The 27130-nt window shown below is 38.3% G+C and overlaps 1 protein-coding gene across 2 annotated transcripts in view; it reads left to right on the top strand.

Moving 5' to 3' along the window:
- Positions 1-27130, top strand: part of TJP2 (tight junction protein 2) — a 164434-nt gene that overhangs the window by 23354 nt on the left and 113950 nt on the right. For both annotated transcript variants that reach the window (XR_006353541.1, XM_043970061.1), the window contains one exon: positions 5299-5422. The gene's annotated coding sequence lies outside the window, so the exon portion shown is untranslated. Of the gene's footprint in view, positions 1-5298; positions 5423-27130 lie in introns of those variants that run through there.

The following is a 27130-nucleotide window of genomic DNA, read 5'->3' as shown; positions in this document are numbered from 1 at the left end:
ACGTAGTACACTCCAAAAACTCCCAGCAGCTTATAGTATAGAGATTACTAAAACTGCTGTCAGTGAACACTGCTTTTAATTTATACATCCCTGTGCTGATGTGCTGAGAGACAGACAAAGAGAAGAGATGAGGTATAAGAAATATTTCACGATATTGGAAGCTGCAGTTGGCATCACCCCACTTAATAAGAGAGAACTCCTTCCCGAGAGCCGAAGACATGTGAATCTTTGGCAGCGCCCTGGGTAAGCACCATAGGCAAAACAATTGAAAGAAGTAGCTATTGTAATGATGCCTAAACATAGATACCTAGTGAATATCTCATGACAGTGGATTGAAACATATAGAAAGTAGTGATGTCTGTAATGTAGTTAATAAATGCTAAGTTTTTAATTGAGGAAAGTTGGATATTCTTGTTGGTTGGAGCTTTTTGGAATTAGAACCAAGTGACAATATGAAGCTGGGGTGTGTTATTCCAAAGAAAGTCCTTAATGGTGAAATCTATCAACTGAATTGATGTACCTGTGTCTTAGATCAATTACATTTTAAAAATTAAATATTTTACAACATAGGTGCTTGTTAATTTTTAGGCTTTAAAACCAAAAGTTAATTTTATGCAACTAAATGTATTTTTCTGTTAAAACTACATTTGCATACTGTTTTTTTCTGTGACAAGCATTTCCTTCTTCTTTTCTTCTTCATCTTTTCTTCTCTTCTTCACTTCTTTTTAAAAATTTCTTCAGTGTGGAGAAATCCTCACCTGGAAATTCCTTTCTCCAGTGCAGATCTGCAACACACTTTTAACTTGGAGTTTTACAGAGTTGCCTGGGGAATCATAGGATCGTATATGTAGAGCTAGGTCATCTTATCCAAATGTCTTATGACATATGAGGAAACTGAGTCTCAGAAAAGATAAGTGACTTAACTAAGACTTTTAAAATGAAGTGACTTGCCCATGGTCACACAGTTAGTACATATACATCAGGCTTTAAAAAAAAAAAAAAGCTAATAGTATATGTAGTGTTCCATACCCATAGACTTATTTATTTATTTAAAAAAATTTTTTGTGGGGCAGTGAGGGTTAAGTGACTTGCCCAGGGTCACACAGCTAGTGTCAATGTCTGAGGTCAAATTTGAACTCAGGTCCTCCTGAATCCAGGTCCGGTGCTCTATCCACTCTGCCACCTAGCTGCCCCCCTTCCCCTCACCCCCTCCATAGATTTACAAAGGAATGAGGAAAACTGCCTTCTGTTGCTTCTTGGGGAAAAGCCTATTATTTACAAATCGGCAACAATCATCTTTGTTTTGTGGTTGTAAATCGGTTCTTGAACTCAAATCTCCCTAACTACAAAGCCTGCTCTTATTTATTATAATACATGGCCTTTCCTAGTCTGTTAATTTAATAAAAACACATTTGTAATACTTTGTTACTAAATTCTGTTGTTATTTCTATCAATATATCTGAGGATTATGATCTTTGCCCCCCTTTTTCTTTGTTTCTCCAGTGCTTAGTATAGTAGTAATAGTATAGTATCCGTTTAATAAATGCTTGTTGACATAATTATAGATTGTCTTCTTAACTTTTCTCTAAACACCCCCATTTATGCCTTTCCAATGTTGCTCAGTAGATAAACATATGTTTATTTAAGATGTTTATATTTTCAAAATAATAATGAGCTATTCAGTGATGCTTAAAGAGTCCAGGAAACCTTTCTTTGTAGTGGAAGGTACTTGTTAATTGGGCAAAAACTTGGAAATTGTATAAAAATCTTGGAAGGAGCATTAGAATAGTTTAAGTACTCTTATTGAAAAAAAGATATACATACATACATACACAATTATGTGATATAATTGTGTGTCTATTCTGTATATTTATGAAATGCATGACAATTAAGTTGTTTCACAATTGCAGCTCTTCAGGTATCTTTGAGAAGGAATGTGACAATAGATTTAGTAGCCTACATATCGTACACCTATATCTTACAGGCAGCTGGGTCAGTGGTAGTAGGTGAAAGCTTCCATTGGGGCTTAGAGGAAGAATACATCAATGCAAGAATGTTGAGTGAGAGTTTGGTTGTTGGCTATGCTATGATGCTCTATGGAGAGATTGTACGTATTTAGTTCTAGGGCTTTTCCATCCTTGCTGTTTCCTGTTTTTTATGTTATGATTCAATGTTCAAGAGCTCCTGGGATTACTACAGTTCTGTCTCTCACTTATTTTGTTTTAATAATAATGCTAACATCAATAACTCACACATACATGGTCCTTTAAGATTCACAAATTTACCTGTAAACAGTAGTATGTTTGTGGTATTCCTTTCTATACTACATGACCATGGGCTAAATAGGCAATATCAGCATTGTATATAATGTCAAAAATGCTGGGTTGTTGTTTTGGTAAGCTTGTGTATATATTTTTTTATGCCCCACAGTGTGTTCAGTCAGGTTTCAAGAAATGTTTCTTAATTTCTTTTTTTTTTTTTAATAATTTCATTGAGATCCCATATGCAAGGAGTAGCTAGGTGGTGCAGTGGATAGAGCACTGGCCCTGGATTGAGGAGTACCTGAGTTCAAATCCAGCCTCAGACACTTGACACTTACTAGATGTGTGACCCTGGGCAAGTCACTTAACCCCAATTGCCTTGCCCCCCCCCAAAAAAAAAGATACTATATGCAGATAGAATAATGTTAATGGCACCAATGAGGGAACTGAAAATTTTGTGTTTTTCCACAAGTTTTTAAAAATTTTTCAGCTCTTGATACCTCTATCATATTTTCTCACCTATAGATTGCTTTTTAAAAATTGCTAGTTCTCTTGTTCCTCAGAAATTGTGCTGACTTTTCTAGTTTACTGTATGAAATGATTTATTTCCTAAAGAACAACCTGATCTAGAGGCCTTCAGGCAATATTATTTTATTTTCAAAATTAAGCTCCTTGCCTTTCTTGGAGCAAATATAATAAAGCAATGGTGAGAGAGATATCAAAAACTGAAACTTTATCTAGGACTAAAACTAGACCCAAGAGGGATGAAATACTGATGGCTGATTTAATTGGAAAAACAAGAATAATTTCAACGAAAAACATCGCTATATTTTGAGTAAATACATTTTCATGTCAGGGTCAAAAGTTTAATCAAATTCATATTGATTTGCTAGGCATTTATTTCTCTTTGAAAGGAATAATAAAAATTATTTATGTGTTGGGTTGTTAATCCCATTGACCTCCTTGTGGCTCTCCAGATGGTTTTGTTTTATTCTATGCCTAAATTTCCTGCTGCTTCCTGGAATGGGGAAACATGTACCCAGCCTGTAAAAATAAAAAAAGCTATCTTTTTTTTTTTCACATTCCATTTCATTGTTCAGGGAGTATTGACATAGATACCACAAAATCTCTTTGTCCCATAACTCAGAAAGCATGTCCAATACTAGCTAGAAATAGCACCATTTTTTATCCCACATGTAGTTTTTGTTTTGCACAACAAAATGCAAAAGCGACCCAGTCCCCATCCAGAAATAAGCTTGCCAATTGTGGTTTGTGAAACACATGAAGAATTGGTGCAGCTATTTTTCTTTGTCTTCTCTAAATTTCTTTGGGAGGGAGAAAACCATATTGACCGTGTAATGATAAATTATATTCAAAGGCAAACTAGTAAGTATAAGCATGCATTATCATCCCAAATCCCTAGAGGGTAAATCACTTTATTTGTGGGTTTTTTTTTTTTGTTTTTTTTTGCGGGGCAGTGGGGGTTAAGTGCCTTGCCCAAGGTCACACAGCTAGTCAGTGTCAAGTGTCTGAGGCTGGATTTGAACTCAGGAACTCCTGAATCCAAGGCCAGTACTTTATCCACTGCGCCACCTAGCCACCCCCTTAAATCACTTCAAATAATGGTTTGCTTTTCATTTTATTTCTCTTTCTGGATGTTAACTTGTCTGCTGACTTTTTTTTTTTTTGGTGGTGAAATGAGGGTTAAGTGATTTGCCCAAGGTCACACAGCTAGTAAGTGTCAAGTGTCTGAGGACAGATTTGAACTCTGGTCATCCTGAATCCAGGGTCAGGGCTTTATCCACTGTGCCACCTAGCTGCCCTCTGTCTGCTGACTTTTTAAATTGAAGGGTTAATTTTGTTGGGCAGCTTATTTCTTAGGAATTCTCTAACTGATGATTGTAGATTGCTACATGGTTGTTCAAATTTTCTTCTTTTTTCTAAGATGAAATACATTTTCTCTTCTTTTTTAAAATTTAAAAAAAATTATAAAAGTATTTTATTATTTTCTAGTTACATGTAGAGATAGTTTTCAACATTTGTTTTTATAAGATTTCTAGTTTCAAATTTTTCTCCCTCCTTCCCCCCCCTTCCCAAGACAACAAGTAATCTGATATGGGTTATATATGTACAATAACATTAAACATATTTCTGCATTAGTCAAGAGAAGAATCAGAACAAAAAGGAAAAACCTCAAAAAAGATAAACAACAGCACCAAAACCAAAAGAAATAGTATGGTTCCATCTGCATCCATATTCCACAGTTCTTTTTCTTCTGGATTTGGAGTCTTTTCCATCATGAGTCCTTTGGAACTATCTTGTACTGTTGTATTGCTGAGAAGAATCAAGTCTGTCACAGCTGATCAACACACAATGTTGTTGATACTGTGTACAATGTTCTCCTGGTTCTGCTCATCTCACTCAGCATCAGTTCATGCAAGTCCATTCAGATTTCTCTGAAATCTGCCTGCTCATCATTTCTCACAGCACAATAGAATTCCATTACATTCAACTTGTTCAGCCATTCCCCAATTGATGGGCAGCCCCTCAATTTCCAATTCCTTGCCACCACAAAAAGAGCAGCTACAAATATTTTTGTACATGTGGGTCCCTTTTTTATGATCTTTTTGGAAAAAGACCCAATAGTGGTATTGCTGGGTCAAAGGGTATGCACAGCTTTATAGCCTTTTGGGCATAATTCCAAATTGCTCTCCAGAATGGTTGGATCAGTTCACAGCTCCACCAACAAAATACATTTGCTTTTCAAGATGCAACATATCACCCCCATCTCACAGTTAGTCATTATCATACATTCAGAGCAGGAAAGGACTCTAGAGGCTATTGGGTCCTTTCACTTTATAGATGAAGAAACTGATGAACAGGGGAGTTGTGACTTTCCCAGTACCACACAGCTAATAAATAATGGTGAGAATTTATATTGTTTCATTTAAATTCCTTTTTCTTTCTGAGCTTCCAGGATCTTCACATATAATCATTCTTTCACCCTGTAATTGGCCAAATTTGATGTATTTTTCAGGGAGAGGAACACTACTCTGCTGTCATCTCCGTGTGAGTGGGACTGGCAACCCAGTTGTTCCTCCAGGCCCAAATACTCTACAAGACATCATAGACTTGTGCCAACTGACAGACTGCATTGCCAGGTACTTGCTAACGTGTCTCTTTTAAAGTTTTATTGATGTTTTCTGTTTTGACATCACAAGTCCTTTCCAGGTTCTTCCACTCTCCTCCCCAACCTTAGCCAAATTCCCTTTGTAAGAAAAAGAAACAATTAAGCAAAACCAGGTGACAGTCACAGCAGACACAGTATACAAACACTGCACACCCCCAAAGGAGTGAGAGGGATGATGATTCTTCATCTCTTTTGTGGGCCATGATTGATCATTATAATTACTCAACATTCACTTCTTCAAATGTAACCTATTTTTAATACAAAAACCAAAAAACCCACAAACCTGTACATTTTGCCATGTCATGGTAGGTTGCTAGTATCCTTTTTTAATTTTGGAGATAAAATAGTTAAGAAAAATGTAGTCAAATTTTCATTGATACAATCTCATTCTTAAAAAAAAAAGAAAATTTCTGCCTGCAACCAAGGTTTGAACTGACATAAGATTGTTTTTTTCATAGTTAGTCAGCTGTGTACCTATTCTGTGCTTGTCACTTTCTGAATTCCCCTCAGTTGTTAGTACTCTCCCACCCTTCTATCAAAATCACCTTGTGCACTTTGTGCTTCCTTTGTGTATATACATTGAATATGCCGAGAATGGGTAATGTTGTATCCCCTCCTCCCCACAGTAGAATCTAAGCCACTTAAGGACAAGGACCTTTCTTCCTTTCTTTTTTTTTTTTTTGGTGAGGCAGTTGGGGTTAAGTGACTTGCCCAGGGTCACACAGCTAGTAAGTGTCAAGTGTCTGAGGCTGGATTTGAACTCAGGTCCTCCTGAATCCAGGACCAGTGCTCTATCCATTGCACCACCTAGCTGCCCCAACCTTTCATTTTTATTTTTATCCCCAGCACCTAGCACTGTGCCTGCCATATAATAAACTATTACCAAATGCTTTTTTGGATGGAATACAACTGAGTACTGTCATTGTAGCCTAGAGTAAGTCACTACCTGAAGAGACTGCAGAGAAAGGTATTTTGGTGCCATCCAGCCACCTTCATTCCTAACATTGTAGTTAGAATAAAGGTTAGGCATTTGGCTGAATATATTGCACCATCATCCTGGCTTTCATGGATTATTTTGCATAAGCTTTTAAAAATGGCTAGCAATCAACATTATCCATATTGCGGGCTCATGTCAAATAGGAATGAAATGAGGCTTACAAGATATTAATTCAAGATGGTATTTCAACTGATTTTTGGATTATTTATTCTGATTTGATTCTTTGGCCCCAGAAACATACCATGTTACATAGTGAGCTAGACTGAAGGCAGATTTTCTCCCAGTACCCCATGTTTTTTTTATTAACCAGGTTTCTTTAAGTTCCTACTTCTTCTTTAGAATCTAAATGGCTTCCAATACAACTGAGATTTACTTCACAACTGAACTGTTGCCAAGGCATCAATTCAGCAATTATTAAGTACCCACTCTGTATGTGAAATTGAGACAAAATGTAGTCCTTGGCAATTTGGAGCTTATAGTATAGTAAGGGGATAACATAAACACAGATAATGCTAATGCACATTATTACACGACAAGTATATCTGAGAGGTGCAGGAGGAAAACCATTTCTGAAGTTTGAAGGGGAAAATTATCACATAAAGGGCATTTGGAGGAGGCTGAATGGAGAAGGTAGCATCTGCTGGGGACATTGCCTTTGACTGGGAAACTCAAGTCATTGAGGGGAAAGGGTTCCATGTGTTTCCTCTAAATTGTTTTAGTCATGTTATTCAACCAGATGACTTTTTAACCCCAAACAATGGAGAAGAACCCAGGTACCTATCCCCATACAGTTTTGGCTTTCATTTTTGGAAGTTTGAGTTATACAGACCTTGATTGAAGTCAATCAGAAGTCACCATGTATGTGAAAGTAAGATTAGTAGGGAAGGTAAAAAAATCAGCCAAGCACCGAGTATTGTCTACTTGTTTACTAATATGCCAGACTCTGCACTAAGCACGGGAAATACAAAAACAGTCCCTACTCTCAATGAGTTTGTGTGAAGGAGGCAACAGGTAGAAAAATAGGAACATATCAGATAGATACATAGTAGAATGAAGCTAACAACAAGGTCTCAGTCTCTCTCTATTGTTGACTTTTTTGTTTGAGTAAGTAAGATGTTCTGCACCAACTCTTAGGATTTTAAAACCAGAAGTGACCTTGTTTAAATTTTCTATCCTGGAAAATCAATTAGCTTAGTATCTATACAAAATTGGAAAATACATCAATGGACTCTACAAAAAACTTTGAAATTAATTAAAGAAAGCCATCATGATGGTGATTATACACACACACACACACACACACACACACACACACACACACTAATCCTTAAAGTATAATTAAAGTAAAATCACACATCAGAGGAGGAATGTGCCACAGCCTTCTTCTCTACTGAGTAGTCTAAGTATTGTTTGTCTCCCTGATCTTTAACAACAGTGTATTCACTTGGCATTATTTTAGCCCATGAATTGTTTGGCATCCTTGCCTTAATAGTTGTCCATTTGGTTGCTGGAACAAACTAGAACCAGAACCAGAAACAAAATCAAAACCCCAAACCATCAATTTAGGAACTGAAGATTTATTGAGTTTACCAACAGGTGTTTCCCATCTGCACAGGCAGAGACTGGCTCACATAAGGAACAGAAAGACAAAGCTTATACAGGTTTCAATTTAGACAGGAGATGTACCTCAGAATGGGACAGGGTTTGTTGGGTAGGAATAAGGGATGTGGTATCTCCCTTGATTTGGCCAGACATGCTATAGATAGCTAACCTGGAGAATAACCTTTCCTGTTACTATCTCTTGTAACCCCACCCTAATAGATAAGCCTGTCTTTGCTGATTCTGCACTAAGGAAGGTTGTAGACAGAATGGAGGTTGCAATACAAACGGGGTCAGGGGCAAGACAGAGGAACTACAGACAAAATGATGTTGCTTTAGCTTTCTCAGCTAGCCATACCCAGTAACTAGAGCTTTAGATGGGCAGTCTACATAATTCTAACTATGGCCAAACAATTATTTTATATATTCATATCTTGGTGGGGTTTTTTTGTTTTGTTTTTGTTTTTTTTTTAGTGAGGCAATTGGGGTTAAGTGACTTGCCCAGAGTCACACAGCTAGTAAGTGTTAAGTGTCTGAGACTGGATTTGAACTCAGGTCCTCCTGAATCCAAGGCTGGTGCTCTATCCACTGCGCCACCTAGCTGCCCCTATATATTCATATCTTGACTCTGCTTGATTAGAGCCAAAATAGACATGCTGCTCTACCTGGTATGTCCTGGTTGGTCATCCTGGCATGACAGAGAAATCATGGTAACATGAAAAAACTTTTACTATGAAAACTTGTGTTTCCTTAAGGTAGGATAAATGGAAAATGAGCATCATTATTCTCAATGTCATTGTAATGCTTTTAGTGCAGGACATATCCTATATTGTGTTTATATTACCTCTCTGTAATAATGAATATGATAATGTGGTCATAAGTGCTAAGAGAACCTAGAAACTCAGGAATTATGTAGCAAACAAAAACCTCATGATCTCAATGAATGATACATCCTGTTACCTTGTGATGCTTTGCTTATCATTGCAAGGCTAATTCTCACTTATTAGATATTTTGGAAAACTTGTTTTTGAGTTCTTAGCTAGTCACTCTTGAATTTAGCTTTACTGGGCTTCACAGAATCACAAAATTTGAGAATTGGAAGGGACGTGGTTCAATGTATACATGAAAAGAAGTCCCATTGTAACATACCTCACAGTGGGTTCTCTAGCTTCTTCTTCTTCTTCTTCTTCATCTTCTTCTTTCTTCTTCTTCTTTCTTCTTCTTTCTTCTTCTTTTGGGTGAGGCAATTGGAGTTAAGTGACTTGCCCAGGGTCACACAGCTAGTAAGTGTTAAGTGTCTGAGGCCTGATTTGAACTCAGGTTCTCCTGACTCCAGGGCCAGTGCTCTATCCACTGTACCACCCAGCTGCCCCTCTAGCTTCTTCTTGAAGATTCTCAAGAAGGGGGCGGGGACTCTACCACATCTCAAGATAACCCATTCTACTTCTGACCAACTTCTAGTTAGGAGGTTATTCCTGAAATTGAGCTTAGATTGGCTTCTTTGCAATTTCCATTTATTGCTCCTGGTTCTGTCCTTGGGGACCAAACAGAAAAAAAAAACATGTAATCTTTCTTCCATATGACAACTCTTCAGATGCTTGAAGATAGCTACTGAGTCATCTATTGTTCAGGCTAAACATGCCCAGTTATTTCAAGCATTCATCATATGATATGGACTCAAGACCCTTTATCTACCATCCTAGTTGCCCTCCTCTGGACACTTTCCAACTTATTGATGCCCTAGGATGATGCCCATTTTCTTAATTTATCAATAATAATGAATAATAGCAGATTTATGTTATACTTTAGTGTTTTCTTTTTTTTTTACAATAATAAACATTTTTATGTATCATTTTGATTTCCAAATTTTTATACCTCCTTCCCTCCCTCTCTGAGGCAGTAAGCAATCAGATATGGGTAATACATGTGCAATTATGTAAAACATTACCATATTAGTAATTTTGTACACGAAGACTTGAATATAAGAAAAAAATGAAAGAAAGTGAAAAATAACATGCTTCAGTCTGTGTTCAGTCAATATCAGTTCTTTCTTTGGAGGTGGATAGTATGTTTCTTCATTAGTCCTTTGGGATTATTTTGGATTATTGTATTGCTGAGAATAGTTAAGTCATTCATGGTTCTTCATCAAACAATATTGCTGTCACTGTGCAAAATGTTCTCTTGGTTCTGCTCATTTCACTATCCATCAGTTCATACAAGTCTTCTCAGGCCTTTCTGAAATCATCCTGCTTGTCATTTCTTATAACACAATAATATTCTGCCACCATCATATACTTTATATATATATATATATATTATCATTATTATTATTTGATATATACAACAACCTTATGAGATGGGTGCTATTATTATCCCCATTTTATGGGTGAGGAAGCTGAGGCTGAAAAGTGAGAGAACTGGAATTCAGGTCAGCCCTGAGTCCATTTCAAGAGGTTTATCCATTACCTCCCATTGCCTTCCATTTAAGAAATGGAACATTTTCTAAAGTTTTCTAATACTTATTTTTTTGTTTTTGTTTTTGGCAGGGCAATGAGGGTTAAGTGACTTGCCGAGGGTCACACAGCTAGTTAAGTGTCAAGTGTCTGAGGCTGGATTTGAACTCAGGTCCTCCTGAATCCAAGGCCAGTGCTTTAACCACTGTGCCATCTAGCTGCCCCCTCTAATACTTATTTATGGGATACAGGGGGACCATAGATTCTTGAAAGCTTTGTCAACAGAACATAAGCCCTAGAAGCATCTACCTAGTTGGAAAGGCCTTAAGTATTGACCCTTAAATGGACCGTGTGTCTATCATCTGAGGACCAGCCTGTACTAAGGAGAGATCTTCATAAGGTGCTATGGACCCCGTCACAGAATCACCCTTCTACACAGAATAATGGACATGATGGGATTCCTTATGGATGATGAGTCCTCCAGGTGATCCTGTTTGCAGATAACATTGTGCTGACTTCTATCAAGCCCCAAGCCATTCCAGAATTCCTTGGAAAAGAATGGCAATCATTCCTGTTCTCCCATGCAGGAAAGATTACTTAGATGAAGAATGTTTCTTAGATTTCAGAATGCATTTGGACAGACACCCTCTAGAGCTTTTCCCACATTATCTGGTACAGACAGACTCTATAGATAGACAGACGTTGAACTGGGCTCAGAGTTAAAAAGGAAAGGAATCTGAATTGCTTTTGGGAAATCACAAAACTCTTTCATTAACCCCAAGCAAAGGTCCATCTTTTCAGTGCTAACATTTTACAGATGTTGTATATGTCAGTGAGACATGGACCACCACTGCTATAGAAGAACTAAATCACTCAGCAGATAATAGAGAGGCAGGCAGTGTTTCTGACCAGGCTGCAACACTTAAGAAAAACAAGTTTAGAGGACATATCATGGAATCTTATGACAAGGAAGGAAGATGGGCTGCTTATGTCATAGGAGAAAGAGACAGCAAGGAAGGAAGCAAGCAGAAGACTCTACTGGTATCATCACAGTATTGGGAAAAAGCAAGAAAATTCTCCAGCACTTTGGACTCCCTGTACTGAACTATTGGGAGAATATAGACAAGAATAGCATAGGATGAGTAGTCATGGATAGGTTAAAATCTCATAGTTGGAGAGTTCCTGAATTGATGAGATCACAAAGTGAGAAGTTACTTGAATTGCCCACGATCACAGAGTCAGCATGTATCAGAAGCAAAAATTGTGCCTCAAGATGAATGGTCTCCAAGATCTGCTCTATTTCCATGTATTTAAGACATCCTCCCTAGGTTCACTAAATTAAAAAAAAATAAAGAAATTAAGAATATCAGCTTATTCTATTCATCAGCTGCAAGCTCTAAGTACTAGTTTATCTTGACTGGGATGACCAAATTTGACTATTAGCCTAATAAATAGTGGGATTTTAATTTTGCCCTTCTTGGCATAATGCTAGAAAGATAGTATTTGAGTTCAATCAGGAAGTCTGTAAAATTTAGACTTTCTTCTTTAAACATTGGAAGGTGGTAGATTTTTGAGCAGGTAAAGTGATGTCATAAAGAGCTATATGATGATCAACTGTGAATGACTTAGCTCTTCTCAGCAATACAATGATGCAAGACAATTCCAAAGGACTCATAAAGGAAAATGCTATCCACCTTCAGAGAAAAAATTGATGGAGTCTGAATGCAGATCCGCACACATCATTTTTCAGTTTCTTTATTTTTGGTGTGTGTGTGTGTGTGTGAGTTTTCGTGGTCTATGTTTTCTTTCACATAACTAATATGGAAATGTTTTGCATGATTGCACATGTATAACCTATATCAAATTGCTTACTATATATCAGGGAAGAGAGGTAGAGGAGGGGAATTTGGAACTCAAATTTTAAAAAATGAATATTAAAATTGTTTTTATGTAATTGGGAAATATTATTCATAGGGGGGAAAAGGAATCTATGGCAATAGCACCAGTGAGAAGTAATAAGGACCTGAACCTTTCATGGCATTATAGGAATTGCTACATATGGATTTGGGAGACCTTGATTTGAATCCTGTCTCTTTCACTTACTAGATATTTGATCCTATGCAAGTTATTCAACCATTTTGTGTCTTTGTTTCCTCATGTGTAAAATGAACTAGATGATTATATCTAATACCCAGTGTATCTATAAGTCCTACTTGGTTGGCTATGGACAGGAAGAAAGACCTGAAGGAAAAAATACAAAGCTTTGGTCCCAGAAAAGCAATTTTTAAAAATGCACTCTCTCCTTTCTTTACTGAGATGGAGGACTATGGGTGTGGAGCATTGTATATGCCGTCAGACTCAATTGATGTGTTTGGTAGATTTGCTAAACTGATTTTTCTTCTCTCTTTTCAAGAAAATGTGGTTTTTGGTTTTGTTTTTTCGGTGAGGCAATTGGGGTTAAGTGACTTGCCCAGGGTCACACAGCCAGTATGTGTCAAGTGTCTGAGGCTGGATCTGAACTCAGATCCTCCTGACTCCAGGGCCAGTGCTCTATCCACTGCGCCACCCAGCTGCCCCTTGTTTTTGTTTTTGTTTTTTTGTGGTTTTTTTTTAGTGAGGCAATTGGGGTTAAGTGACTTGTCCAGGGTCACACAGCTATTAAGTGTTAAGTGTCTGAGGCTGGATTTGAACTCAGGTCCTCCTGACTCCAGGGCCAGTGCTCTATCCACTGTGCCACCTAGCTGCCCCCTTGTTTTTGTTTTTAACAAGGGATGGTTCATCAGGTAGGGGAGGGATACATCCAGAAATGAAGGTGATAGAAAGACAAAATACAGCAACAAACATTTTAAACTTTAAGGGGGACAGGCATGGATGGATCGAAGAGGCAAAACTCTATAGTGTGTGGGAAATGATTATGGGGGAGGGATGGGGAGTGAAGGAGTTGGAATAGTCAAGTGATTCTGAATGGTTAATAGATTTTTGGAAGAAGATGAGTTTGGTTTTGGACATGTAGAGTTTACCTAATCTGTGTCTTACTTTCAGCATTTAGCAGACCACTAGGGAGGATACGAAGCCTGGGGGGTGGGGGTGGGGGTTAGGGAGAAACAAGTGGATAAACAGGAAACCATGCTGAGATCAGCTCCTGGAGTTCAAAGAGGCAACTGATCCAGTCATCTAGGCAGAGGTTCCACCCCTGGGCAGAGGGAGCACTGTATAGAGTGTGTCCTTGGACTGGGAGGGCAGTATGAAGCAAGCCAGCCAACTGACAGTTTTTCTCACTCTGGGACTCAGCCCTACAATGGTAGTGCCCTTCCTGAACTTTTCTCATACAACTATGTGCTTGAACAATAAGTCCAGATAACATCACACACATACACACAAATTCTGTTTGCTGTGATCCTAACTTGACCTCATACAATAAGGTTTTTTTACCTGACTCAACCTGCTTTGAACCTTGATTAACATTCCACCTCTCAGTCATCATTCTTTCTGTTGAACTATTGTACTACTTATACAATGAGACTGAGCTTACTCTTCCAGCCCACGTGCACACTATCTGGTTGAGTTCTTGGAGAGAATAAGTCTATATCTTTCCCCTAGGGGTTTAGGGGGACATCTGGGGAGTCAAGGGTATCTCTTTTTTTTTTTTTTTTTTTTTTAGTGAGGCAATTGGGGTTAAGTGACTTGCCCAGGGTCACACAGCTAGTAAGTGTTAAGTGTCTGAGGCGGGATTTGAACTCAGGTACTCCTGACTCCAGGGCCGGTGCTCTATCCACTGCGCCATCTAGCTGCCCCTAGGGTATTTCTTTTAATGCCATCAGCCATCAATTAATCCCCATCAATTAGGTTTACAAAGGCATATTTATTGCAAGTATAGAAAGAACTTAAGTTATAAAGCAATTCTTTTTACACTATTGCCTCAGACCCTGGGAAAAGCTCACACTTAAAGGCTATGAGTTAAGCATTAAACCCCCCCAAGTTCATTCATAGATGTGACATAGCCAATGGATGAGTTTCCTCTTCTATAATTGGGAGGGATGAAGCCTATCAAGCCGGTCACTCCTTAGGGCCTCAGCTTCTGGGCTAATCTGCTGCCTCTCCTGTGCTTGGTCTCACGCAAATCCTGGGATGGCCATCTCCTGGAATTCTGGTGTTTGCATCTCTGACTTTGCAAAGCTCACAAGGTCACAATCATTTCCAGGCCTCTTCACCTAAAAGCAGGAAGAATAGACGCATCCAAGACAGATACAGTGGGCACATTGTGCTCTATTTACTGTCCAGTGGTCCTCTTGGGGAGATAAAGGCCTGAGGCCTGTGTTTCCTCACCTAGGGCCTGCAGCAACTCCTTGCTTTGTCTGAACACAGCTAGGCAGGAAAGATGGAATTCCTTCACTGGTTAGTGCCCTTTATAAGCATTCTCAATTCTGGATCCTTTTCTTCTTGTGGTGAATTGAAGAACAGGACCCCTTTCATTACATGTGATTTTATCTTTCTGGAAGCAAGCTCGCCGTGCTTGCTCTAAATATGGGGTTCCATTGTCCACGTCCTACTACACTCATCTATATCACTAGTTTTCCATGTATCAAATTCTGCCATACTACTTAAATATAAGCTACTCAAGGGCAGGGACTATTTTATCTTTATATTTTTTGTGCCTGGCACATAGTAGGTGCTTTGTAAATGCTTGTTGGATTAGATAGTTTTATCTTTTGTAGACTCAGTTTACATAGATAGATGCTACTTTTGGGGGGTGGCTGGGTGGTAAAGTATGCAGAGTACTGTTTGCAGTCAGGAAAACCTGAGTTCAAATTTGGTCTCACACACTCAAAAAGCTATGTGACCAGGGGCAAGTCACTTAACTGCTTTTTGTCTCAGTTTTCCCATCTGTAAAATGCACATATCTCCCTGGGTGGTTGTGAACATCAAATGAAATAAAAAGCGTAAAGTGGTTAGCACAGTACCTGCCACATATATAAATGTTAGCTATTATTATTACTATTATTACTTCTTTTGATCATCCCAGTCCATGCTTTCTCTCCTTGTAATATCTTGTGTTATATTTATTTGTGTATGTTCAAATATTCCACCATTCCCAGGGAAGAGAGAATCAGAAAAAATGGGGAGGGGGCTCATAGAGGGGTATCTTGAACTTTTTGAACATAAACTCAGTTCTGGTTCCATTATCTGAGTTTGAAGACTACCAGAAAACTCCTTGTTACCACATCTCAGTCATTCACTAAGCCTTCATGTGTTGGATTGAAAACAGACAGAAAACATTGACCTTGCTTTTGCATAACCCACCAAGAAGGACACATCTGAGCATGCTCCAAGGAATAGACCCTCACTGGCAAGTAATGAATAAATGATGTTTTTCAAAGTGTTTTTTTTTTCCTGAGGAGTTTCAGACAGGGAGCTTTTAAATGTTTAAGCACTTCCTAGTCTTTTAGACCTAGAATCACATTGATCTGCTATCACTGATTCCTTTCTCTCACTCCCAGGCAGTTGCCAATGTTGTTGATTTTTAATTGAACATCTCTCCCATTATTCCTCTTGGAATTCACACTCTCCACCACCCCAGCATAGGCATTCTTTTTCTCTCACAGGGGTCTCCTTGAACTGGTCTTCCTGCTTCAGATCTCTTCTATCTCTCTAGTGTCTGTCCCCTACACAAATGGAATTCCTGATGTGCAGGTCTGGCTGTGTCAATCCCCTGTTCTGTAGACTTGAGTATCTTCTACTTCTAAGTTTAGGATCAAATACAAACTCCTAAGTTTTATCATTCAAATGATAAATCACATTCTGGCTCTAGACCAGGGTGTCTTTTTTTTTTAATTAATAAAGTATTTTTTCCCCATTACATGTAAAGATAGTTCTCAACTTTTGTTTATACAAGCTTTCCAATTTCAGATTTTTCTCCCTCCCTTACTCCCTCCCCCCTCCCCTAGACAGTAGGTAATCTGATACAGGTTTTATATATATATATATATATACACACACACACACATACACACACACACACAATAACATTAAACATATTTCTGCATTAGTCATGTTATAAGAGAAAAATCAGAGCAATGACAAAAAACCTCAAAATAGAAAAACATCAGCACCAAAAACAAAAGAAATAGTATGGTTCATTCAGCATCTACTCCACAGTTCTTTTTTTTCCCTCTGGATTTGGAGATCCTCTTCTATCATGAGTGTCCTGGAACTCTTCTGTACCATTGCATTGGTGAGAAGAATATAGATGTTGATGATACTGTGTACAATGTTCTTCTGGTTCTGCTCATCTCACTCATCATCAGCCCACGCAAGACCCTCCAGGTTTCTCTGAACTCTTCCTGCTCATCATTTCTTACAGCACAATAGTATTCCATTGTATTCATATACCACAACTTGTCCAGCCATTCCCCAATTGATGGGCATCCCCTCAACTTCCAATTCCTTGCTACCACATAAAGAGCAGCTATAAATATTTTTGTACATGTGGGTCCCTTTCCCCTTTCCATGATTCCTTTGGGCAAAAGACCCAAAAGTGGTATTGCTGGGTCAAAGGGTATGCACAGCTTTATCGCCCTTTGGGCATAATTCCAAATTGCTCTCCAGAATGGTTGGATCAGTTCACAGCTCCACCAACAATGCACAGCTCCTCCAACATTTATTATTTTCCTTTTTTGTAATTTTAGCCAATCTAATAGGTGTCAGGTGGTACCTCAGAGTTGTTTTAATTTGCATCTCTCTGATCATTAGAGATTTAGAGCATTTTTTCATATGGGAATAGATAGCTTTGGTTTCTTCCTGGATTCAGGAGTACCTGAGTTCAAATCTGGCCTCAGACACTTGACACTTACTAGCTACATTACCCTAGGCAAGTCACTTAACCCCCATTGTCCCGCAAAACAAAAAACAAAAAACCCAAAACTTCCTGTTCATATTCTTTGACCATTTCTCAATTGGGGAATGACTTGGATTCTTATAAATTTGATTTAGTTCCCTATATATTTTAGAAATGAGGCCTTTATCAGAAGTACTGGCCATAAAAACTGTTTCCCAGCTTTCTGCCTCCCTTCTTTTTTTTTTTTTACATATAAGGTATTTTATTTTTTCCGTTACATCTAAAGATAGTTCTCAACTTTTGTTTATATAAGCTTTACAATTTCAGATTTTTCTCCCTCCCTCCCCTACCTCCCCTCTCCCCTAGACAGCAGGTAATCTGATATAGGTTATATCTATATATCTATATACATATACATATACATATACATATATAGATATATAGATACACATAATAACATTAATCCTATTTCTGCATTAATCCTGTTACAAGAGAAAAAATCAGAGCAGTGATGCAAAACCTCAAAATAGGAAAAAAAAAAAAACAGCACCCAAAACAAAAGAAATAGTATGGTTCAATCAGCATCTATACTCCACAGTTCTTTTTTTTTTTTCTTGGATTTGGAGATCCTTTTCTATCACGAGTTCCCTGGAACTCTTCTGTACCATTGCATTGGTGAGAAGAATATAGTCCATCACAGTAGGTCAACACTCAATGTTGATGATACTGTGTACAATGTTCTTCTGGTTCTGCTCATCTCACTCATCATCAGCTCACAGAAGACCCTCCAGGTTTCTCTGAACTCCTCCTGCTCATCATTTCTTACAGCACAATAGTATTCCATTGTATTCATATACCACAACTTGTCCAGCCATTCCCCAATTGATGGGCACCCCCTCAACTTCCAATTCCTTGCTACCACATAAAGAGCAGCTATAAATATTTTTGTACATGTGATCCCTTTCCCCCTTCCATGATTTCTTTGGGAAAAAGATCTAATAGTGGAATTGCTGGGTCAAAGGGTATGCACAGCTTTATAGCCATTTGGGCATAATTCCAAATTGCTCTCCAGAATGGTTGGATCAGTTCACAGCTCCACCAACAATGCATTAGTGTTCCAATTTTCCCACAGCTTCTCCAACATTTATTATCTTCCTTTTTTGTCATTTTAGCCAATCTGATAGGTGTCAGGTGGTACCTCAAAGTTGTTTTAATTTGCATCTCTCTAATCATTAGAGATTTAGAGCATTTTTTCATATGGGAATAGATAGCTTTGGTTTCTTCATCAGAGAACTGCCTGTTCATATCCTTTGACCATTTGTCAATTGGGGAATGACTTGGATTCTTATAAATTTGATTTAATTCCCTATATATTTTAGAGATGAGGCCTTTATCAGAAGTACTGGCCTCAAAAATTGTTTCCCAGCTTTCTGCCTCCCTTCTAATTTTGGATGCATTGCTTCTGTTTGTACAAAAATTTTTTAATTTAATGTAATCAAAATCATCCATTTTGCATTTTATAATATACTCTATCTCTTGTTTGATCATCAACTGTTTTCCTTTCCAAAGATCTGATAGGTACACTATTCCTTTCTCTCCTAATTTACCTATGGTATCACCTCTTATGTCTAAGTCGTGTATCCATTTTGACCTTATTTTAGTATAAGGTGTAAGATGTTGGTCTATGCCTAATTTCTGCCATACTATCTTCCAGTTTCCCCACCAGTTTTTGTTAAATACTGAGTTCCTATCCCAGAAGCTGGAGTCTTTGGGTTTATCAAACACTACATTACTAGTGTCATTTACTACTGTGTTTCCTATGCCTAGCCTATTCCATTGATCCTCCACTCTATTTCTTAGCCAGTACCAGATAGTTTTGATGACTGCTGCTTTATAGTAAAGCTCCAGGTTTTCCGCTAACCCACCTTCGTGTGAATTTTTTTTTTCATTATTTCCCTGGATATTCTTGGTTTTTTTGTTTTTCCAGATGAATTTTGTTATTATTTTTTCTTGCTCTATAAAATAATTTTTAGGTAGTCTGATTGGTATGGCACTGAATAAGTAAATTAATTTAGGTAGTATTATCATTTTTACTATATTAGCTCTGCCTATCCATGAGCAATTAAAATCTTTCCAATTATTTAGATCTGATTTGATTTGTGTGAAGAGTGTTTGGTAGTAGTGTTCATAGAGTTCCTGGGTTTGTCTTGGCAAGTAGACTCCCAAGTATTTTATATTATCTACCATTACTTTAAATGGAATTTCTCTTTCTATCTTTTGCTGCTGGACTTTGTTGGTCATGTATAGAAATGCTGATGATTTATGTGGATTTATTTTATATCCTGCTACTTTGCTAAAGTTAATTGTTTCAAGTAATTTTTGAGTTGATTCTCTAGGATTCTTTAAGTATACCATCATATCATCTGCAAAGAGTGATAGTTTTGTTTCCTCCTTGCCTATTCTAATTCCTTTAATTCCTTTTTCTTCTAGACCAGGGTGTCTTAAACTTTCTCACTCATGATGTAAGAAAATTTTACATGACCCCAGGTATATAGGAATATATAACCTTTTACTGTTGCTAAATATTTTATGACCCCCACATTCAGTTACATAACCCCATGTGGGGTCGCAACCCACAGTTTAGGAAGCTAGGCTCTATGCTACCTTTCCAAACTTACTACTGTACATTAACCTCTTTCATGCACTCTTTTTTTTCCCTGAGGCAATTGGGGTTAAGTGACTTGCCCAGGGTCACACAGCTAGTAAGTGTCAAGGGTCTGAGGCCAGATTTAAACTCAGGTATGCCTGAATCCAGGGCCAGTGCTCTATCCACTGTGCCACCTAGCTGCCCCTCATGCACTCTTTAATCCAACCAAACTGGCTTTATTTCTGCTTCTCTTAAATGATATTCTTAACTCCCATCTCCATGCTTTACATAGGTTGATCCCTTATGACTGGAATGCACTCCTTATCCCTGTCTCTTCTCATTCCTAGTTTCCTTCAAAACTCTGCTCACATCTCTATCTCCTCTGTGCAACCTTTCCTTATTCTACCTCTTCCTTAACTGATAGTACCTGCCTTTCAGAATTACCCTGTATTTATTTTGCATATAGTTAAATATGCCAAAAAAAAAAGTCTTCACTAAGGAATGTAAACTCTTTGGAGGTACAGACTGTTTTATTTTGTCTTTGTATACCTAGTACCTAACTTAGCAGAGCATTCAGTAAATCTCTCTTGAATGTGTGGTAGAAGGATTAGATTTTTTTTCCTATATGGAAGGGAAGAAGAGGTGTGGCAGAGAGAGAACTAGCATTAATGAATGGAAGTTACAATCTTGACTCAATATAAGGAAAAAACTTTTTTTTTTGGGGCAGGGCAATGAGGGTTAAGTGACTTGTCCAGGGTCACACAGCTAGTAAGTGTCAAGTATCTGAGGCCAGATTTGAACTCAGGTACTCCTGAATCCAGGGCTGGTGCTTTATCCACTGCATCACCTGGCTGCCTCCCCCCCCCCCCCATTCCCTACCTTTTTTTTTTTTAAAACAATTAGGACTGTCAGAAAACAGAATGGATTACCTTGGGAGGCACTGTGTTCCCCATTATGGACAGGTTGTTAGGAAAAGACTGAATTATACACTTATAGGGAATATCATAGAGGGGATTCACACTTCAGAATAGATTTGGACCAGATGACTTCTGAAGTATCATTCAACTCTGAGATTCTATAACTCTGTTAAGGAGAATCTCTTCCTTGTCTTCAGGCACTTGTTGCTCATTAACTCAACTATTCATTCCATTTGTAGTTACATTCATAATTCCCACCCTTAGACCATTTACAACTTATGTTTATATCTATATATACATATGCCTATTTATACATGTACATGTATCTGTATGTAGTATATGTATTTAGAAAATGTATTCATTATTGGTTATATCCCTATTTTGCAAGTTAATTTCACTAATGTCCAAACTAAGCTTAATTTGTTGTTTTTTGTCTTTTGATTTGGGGGGGGGCAGGGCAATGAGGGTTAAGTGATTTGCCCAGGGTCACACAGCTAGTAAGTGTCAAGTATCTGAAGCTGGATTTGAACTCAGGTACCCCTGAATCCAAGGCCAGTGCTTTATCCACCTCGCCATCTAGCTGCCCCCTAAGCTCAATTTTTGAACAACAAAACAATTATATCAAAATGAAGAATTTGGGGCTTTAAAAAAAATAGGATAGGAATAAGCACAAGAGCTGTGATTTTGTTAATATAGGGATTTCCCATGTGAGGGAACTCCTTCTTCCAGTGTAGGTTGGTACATTCTCTATTACTGTAATCTTAGAGTTTCCCAGAGCACTGAGATGTTAAATGACTTTTCAAGCATCCCCTAGCTTACTGTATGTCAGGGAAGATATTTGAACTCAGATTTTCCTGGCTCTGAGGCAGATTCTCTGTCTACTCTGTCAAGCTGCTTCTCCTTAGTGACTTGCCAGGGTCACAGGAAATGTGTGAGGCAGGATTTAAACCCAGATCTTCCTGCTTCCTAGTCCAATGCTTTTTATACCATGTTATCTATTCCTTCAGTTAGGGGTGAGGGTAGTGCATAATTATAGCATATATTATTTTTTGACTACAACTTATGAAATATGACAGGAAAATGACTTGGAAAATAATATTCTAGGTTAGCATGTTTAGTGAGTAACCACAGTTTTTCTTGTTAAAACAGAAACATTCTTAAGACTTTGAAAAACCACTTCATATTGCAGGCAAGAAAATTAATACTGAGTATACTAATTGAGTTTCTTTATTTCAAATCCTAAAATGTATTTATTAAAGGCCTACTGAGTGTTGAGCATTTTGCTAGGTCTTAGGGATACAAAAATATATGAAATCATTCTTATTCTCAAAAACCATATCAGGGGTGACATAAAATAAATACAGGGTGTTTGGTGGAAGGCATTAGCATCTACAGAAGGGGATCAAGAAAGGCCTAATGTAGAAAGCAATGCTTGGATGTGCCCTTCAAAAGAAAAAGGAGGCAGAAATGATGAAGGGGTGCATTCCAGGCAGGAGAGAGAGCTTATATAAAGGCACAGAGATAGGAGGTATAATGTTGTATGTGAGGAACAGCAAGGACAATTTGGCTGGACCAGAGATTTCATGAAAGAAAGTAATTCATAGGTTGGAAACCTAGGTTGGAGTCTGTTAGTGAAGTGCTTTAAAAAATGTGAGAGGGGCAGCTAGGTGGCGCAGTGGATAGAGCACCAGCCCTGGAGTCAGGAGGACCTGAGTTCAAATTCGGACTCAGACACTTAACACTTACTAGCTGTGTGACCCTGGGCAAGTCACTTAACCCCAATTGCCTCACCAAAAAAGAAAAAAAAATGTGAGAGAACTGTGTGACCCTGGGCAAGTCACTTAACCCTCATTGCCCTGCAAAAAAAAAATGTGAGAGGGGAAGATGTTTGAGCCTAAAGGTGATAGGATGGCCCAAGCAAAGAGTACATGAAGTACTGTGGTGTCACATTAAGTTGGAATCAGAATGTAAAGGTATTTGTCTTTAAAGAGTTTGTGTTTTACTTAGTTGTAAATTAGGAGTCACTGAAGATTTTTGTTAAGGGAGTTATGTGGTCAAGTTTTAAGAGTTTATTTTGGTAGAGATATGAACAATGGGGGCTGCTAGGTGGCGCAGTGAATAAAGCACCAGACCTGGATTCAGGAGGACCTGAGTTCAAATATGGCCTCAGACACTTGACACTTACTAGCTGTGTGACCCTGGGCAAGTCACTTAACCCTTATTGTCCCACCAAAAAAAAAAAAAGATGAACAATGGATTGGAGAGGGGAGAGATTGGAGGTAGGAAGGCCAGTTAATTATGTTTGATTAGTTCATGTTGGGAGAGCATCAACTAGATAGTGGTAAGAGATTTAGAAAGGAAGAGATAAGATTATAAAAATATTTCAGAGGTGGTAGAATAACAGGACATAGCAATTTTTTGGATGTGGGTGCTGTAAGTGAATCAGAAAAGGTAGAAAATGACTTAAGGCTTTGAACTAGAGAAAAGGGTAGTCGCATCAATATAAATAGCTTATTTTTGATCATTGATATCAAGTGAGGTATAAAATAGGGAAATGTGTGTTCATCAAACTACCACCATGGAGAATGTGCTGGAGATGGCTAAGGTCAAAGATGGCATTCTTATAGGTGGTGAGGTCCTCCAGATGCTTCTGTTGGTGGATAACATTATGCTTATTACATCAAGCCCCCAATAACATGCCTGTTATCCCATATAAGATATGAAGTTGGATAGACAACCTATATAACTGGTATACCATTACCTATATCTTGGCAAGACACTGTAAAAGTATTATGAACTTGGTCCAGAATTAAACAGGAAATGAGTATATACAGGATTTGTTTTTGATTAATTTCACAATTCTCTCAACAATGCCAAACTTCTCTTTGAAATGAAGCCTGATCTTTTGAATATTATTTTAACAATGATGATATGTGACTTCAGGTCATAGGATACTACAGTTCCTGTCACCCAAAGTGTAATGAAGGGGTAGGGGTGGGGGGCACAAATGGGCTGCAACACTTTATAAAGAATTACTCAGGAAAGGAGTTTAAAGGATGTTATTAAAGAAATGTATGACACCCTCCCCCAAAGAAAAAAGATTGTCTAGTCACATCGAGCAAGTAATGATGAATCTATAGTCCCATGTTTAGAACCCTTGTAATGTCAAGAGAACTCAAGGATGTCATCCAGAACATTGAGTGGACCCCTTGTGGAAGACAAACGTTGCACAAAATGGACAGGCACAGATAGGTTGTGATCTCCATCATTGAAAGGAATACCCTAATCAAGTATATAATTTCATAGTCCCATTGGAGTCTTAGAGTGCTAAATTATCACTGATTTAACAATCCCCTACTCCATACTAGAGAATGTCACATTTTCAAGATGGTTGGGTAAGGTGTAAAGGGGTATGGTTTATGACTGAAAATAACATCCGGATAGAGATTCATCTTTGGTAACCAATGGATTGGAGGCAAATAGTAGAAAAGAACATTTTAAAAACATAACCTGACCTATAGCATAAATCAGAGATGAGGGCAAGGGTATTCATTTCAATTTTTTCACAACCCCCACATTCAGTTACACAACCCCATATGGGGTTGTGACCCACATTTTAAGAAGCTTTGCTCTAGAAATCTTCTACTTCAATGTTTCCATTTTACAGACAATGAAACAGAGTCTAAGAGAGGCTGAATGACTCGCCCAATGTCACACAGCTTAATGGTAAAGCCATTAGGAGAACTCCAATTTCCTATCATTTTTTCTTTTTACCTTATCACAATCTTGCCCCCTACTTTTTTGCCCCCGTTATATCCTCAACTTCCTCTACTCCATTGGTGGGGATACAATGTTGACTATTCTAGGCATTGTTTCTACTTGGTGAATGCATACTCACTCTCCTGTCAAGGCTCTGCTCAACATACTGGAAGTAAATGTTACCAATTTATTGAATGCTATTCAAAGAAATGGAGTATTTGTTTCATAGTAGCATTGGAATTTTAATGCTATTCAAAGAAATGGAGTATTTGTTTCATAGTAGCATTGAAATCTAGTAATCAACAGTATCCATTCCTGGTACCAAATTTAATTTGTGGTTCCACACTCAGCTCATTTGCCCACTTGTCCAAAATTAAGATAACAGTGAACCAGCTCAGGGTGCTACAAGTTTACCACATGAGTTTTTACTTTAAGTCTGGTCATTATTACATGTAGAGTTATGCCATAGAGATCTGGTCTCAGAACCAGAAAGACTTGAGTTTATGGCCTATCTCTGATGCATATCAGCTGATTGAGCCTGGACAAGTCACTCAACCTCCTAGTTTTTTTAGGAAGCTCTTTAAGAATATAATTTTCGGGGGCAGCTAGGTGGCACAGTGGATAGAGCACCGGCCCTGGAGTCAGGAGTACCTGAGTTCAAATCCGGCCTCAGACACTTAACACACACTTACTAGCTGTGTGACCCTGGGCAAGTCACTTAACCCCAATTGCCTCACTTAAAAAAAAAAGAATATAATTTTCAGAGAGGTTGCTAACCTGCATTGATAGAGGAAGTTCCTTATAGGTCACAGGTCTAGTTCTTATCCTAACACTATTATACAGGGTGTCCCCAAAAGTTTTATTCTTTTTTTTTTTTTGGAGGCAATCAGGGTTGAAGTGATTTGCCCAGGGTCACATAGCTAGTAAGTGTCTGAGATAGGATTTGAAATTGGGTCCTCCTGACTCCAGGGCCAGTGCTCAATCCACTTTAACACCAACTGCCCCCCAAAAGTCTTATTCTAAGACTACACCATACACTGTTATATGTTCTGTCATATCCTGTCATATACTGACCATAAGACTTTGAGTTCATTTAACCTCTTTGTGTCCCAGGCAACTTTCTAAGACTATAAGTTGTAGAACAATTATAGATAGGCATCAATAAAGGGAGATTCCTTACATTGAGTTTTATATACCAATGAAGTTCCAGGTTTGGACCAATATAGATAAATATTTAAGAGATGCTTTATCTAGCTATGTGCCAAGTACAGTGCTAAACATTGGGGATATGAATATAGCCAAGTCCCTGCCCTCAAAGTGTTTACATTCCAATGAGAAAGGACAACACATAAAGGGCATATTGGGGACACAAACCTTTGCATGGTATGATGGAGACCTGGAAAGCTTACTTAACAGGGAAAGAGAATCCAAGGTTCTGGTGGGTAGGAAGATGGGATGATGGCGGGAGTCCGAGTCTGACCTTGGCATTCCTGTACTCAAATTAAAGTGGCTTCCTATTGCTTCTGGGATAAAATATGAAGTTCCCTGTTTGGCTTCTTTTTTTGGTTTGTTTTGGGGGGGGGGCAATGAGGGTTAAGTGACTTGCCCAAGGTCACACAGCTAGTAAGTGTCAAGTGTCTGAGACTGGATTTGAACTCAGGTTCTCCCGAATCCAAGGCCAGTGCTTTATCCACTGCGTCACCTCGCTGCCCCCCTGTTTGGCTTCTAAAGCCCTTCATAGCCCAGCCCCAAATTACTTTTTCTGCCTCATTATATATTATTCCACTTCCTATCCTCTGCAGTCTTGCCAAAGTGACCTTCTTGTGGTTCCCCACACATAGTACTTCCATCTCCTGTCTCTGGGCCTTTGCATTAGTCATCATCCCCTCCCCCTTGACAATGCCTGAAATTCATTACCTTTTCAATTCCACTTCTTAGAATTCCTTACGTTATTAAAGACTACTGAAGTACTACCTTCCACACAAAGTCTTTCTTGATCTCCCTAACAGCTAATATTCCTTCTGAACTATTTTATATTCATTTCGTATTCTGTATACACATGTGTCTATACACTACAGGGGAAGACTATATATAAAACGGTGTGTTTGTGTAATACTCTAGGGAGTTCCTATGTCTCTATCTAGTCTCCTTCTATAATATGTATTTTCTTTCCCTCTCTGCATGCATACACACACACACACACACACACACACACACACACACACACACACACACATCCACTCTACTGTGTGTGGTTGTTCTTCATTCTCTAAGAGGACCAAAATGACATCATTATATTGGGGTAAAGGTATAGTGTGTCGGATTTGACTGTGGCTAATCAGACCAATATGAGCTTGGAAAGTTCTACCATAGGTAGAACAGATAGTTCATATGAACAGTGTGTATACTACATATAGATAAAGCCTTCCCCTATAGAATATAAGCTCCTTAATAATAGTCAACTAATATGGT

The sequence above is a fragment of the Dromiciops gliroides genome, chromosome 1 (genome assembly GCF_019393635.1).
Source record: "Dromiciops gliroides isolate mDroGli1 chromosome 1, mDroGli1.pri, whole genome shotgun sequence".
In the NCBI taxonomy this organism is placed as follows: Eukaryota; Metazoa; Chordata; class Mammalia; order Microbiotheria; family Microbiotheriidae; genus Dromiciops; species Dromiciops gliroides.
Note: the sequence above shows the minus strand (reverse complement) of the source record. Positions and strands in the feature narration are given on the sequence as shown.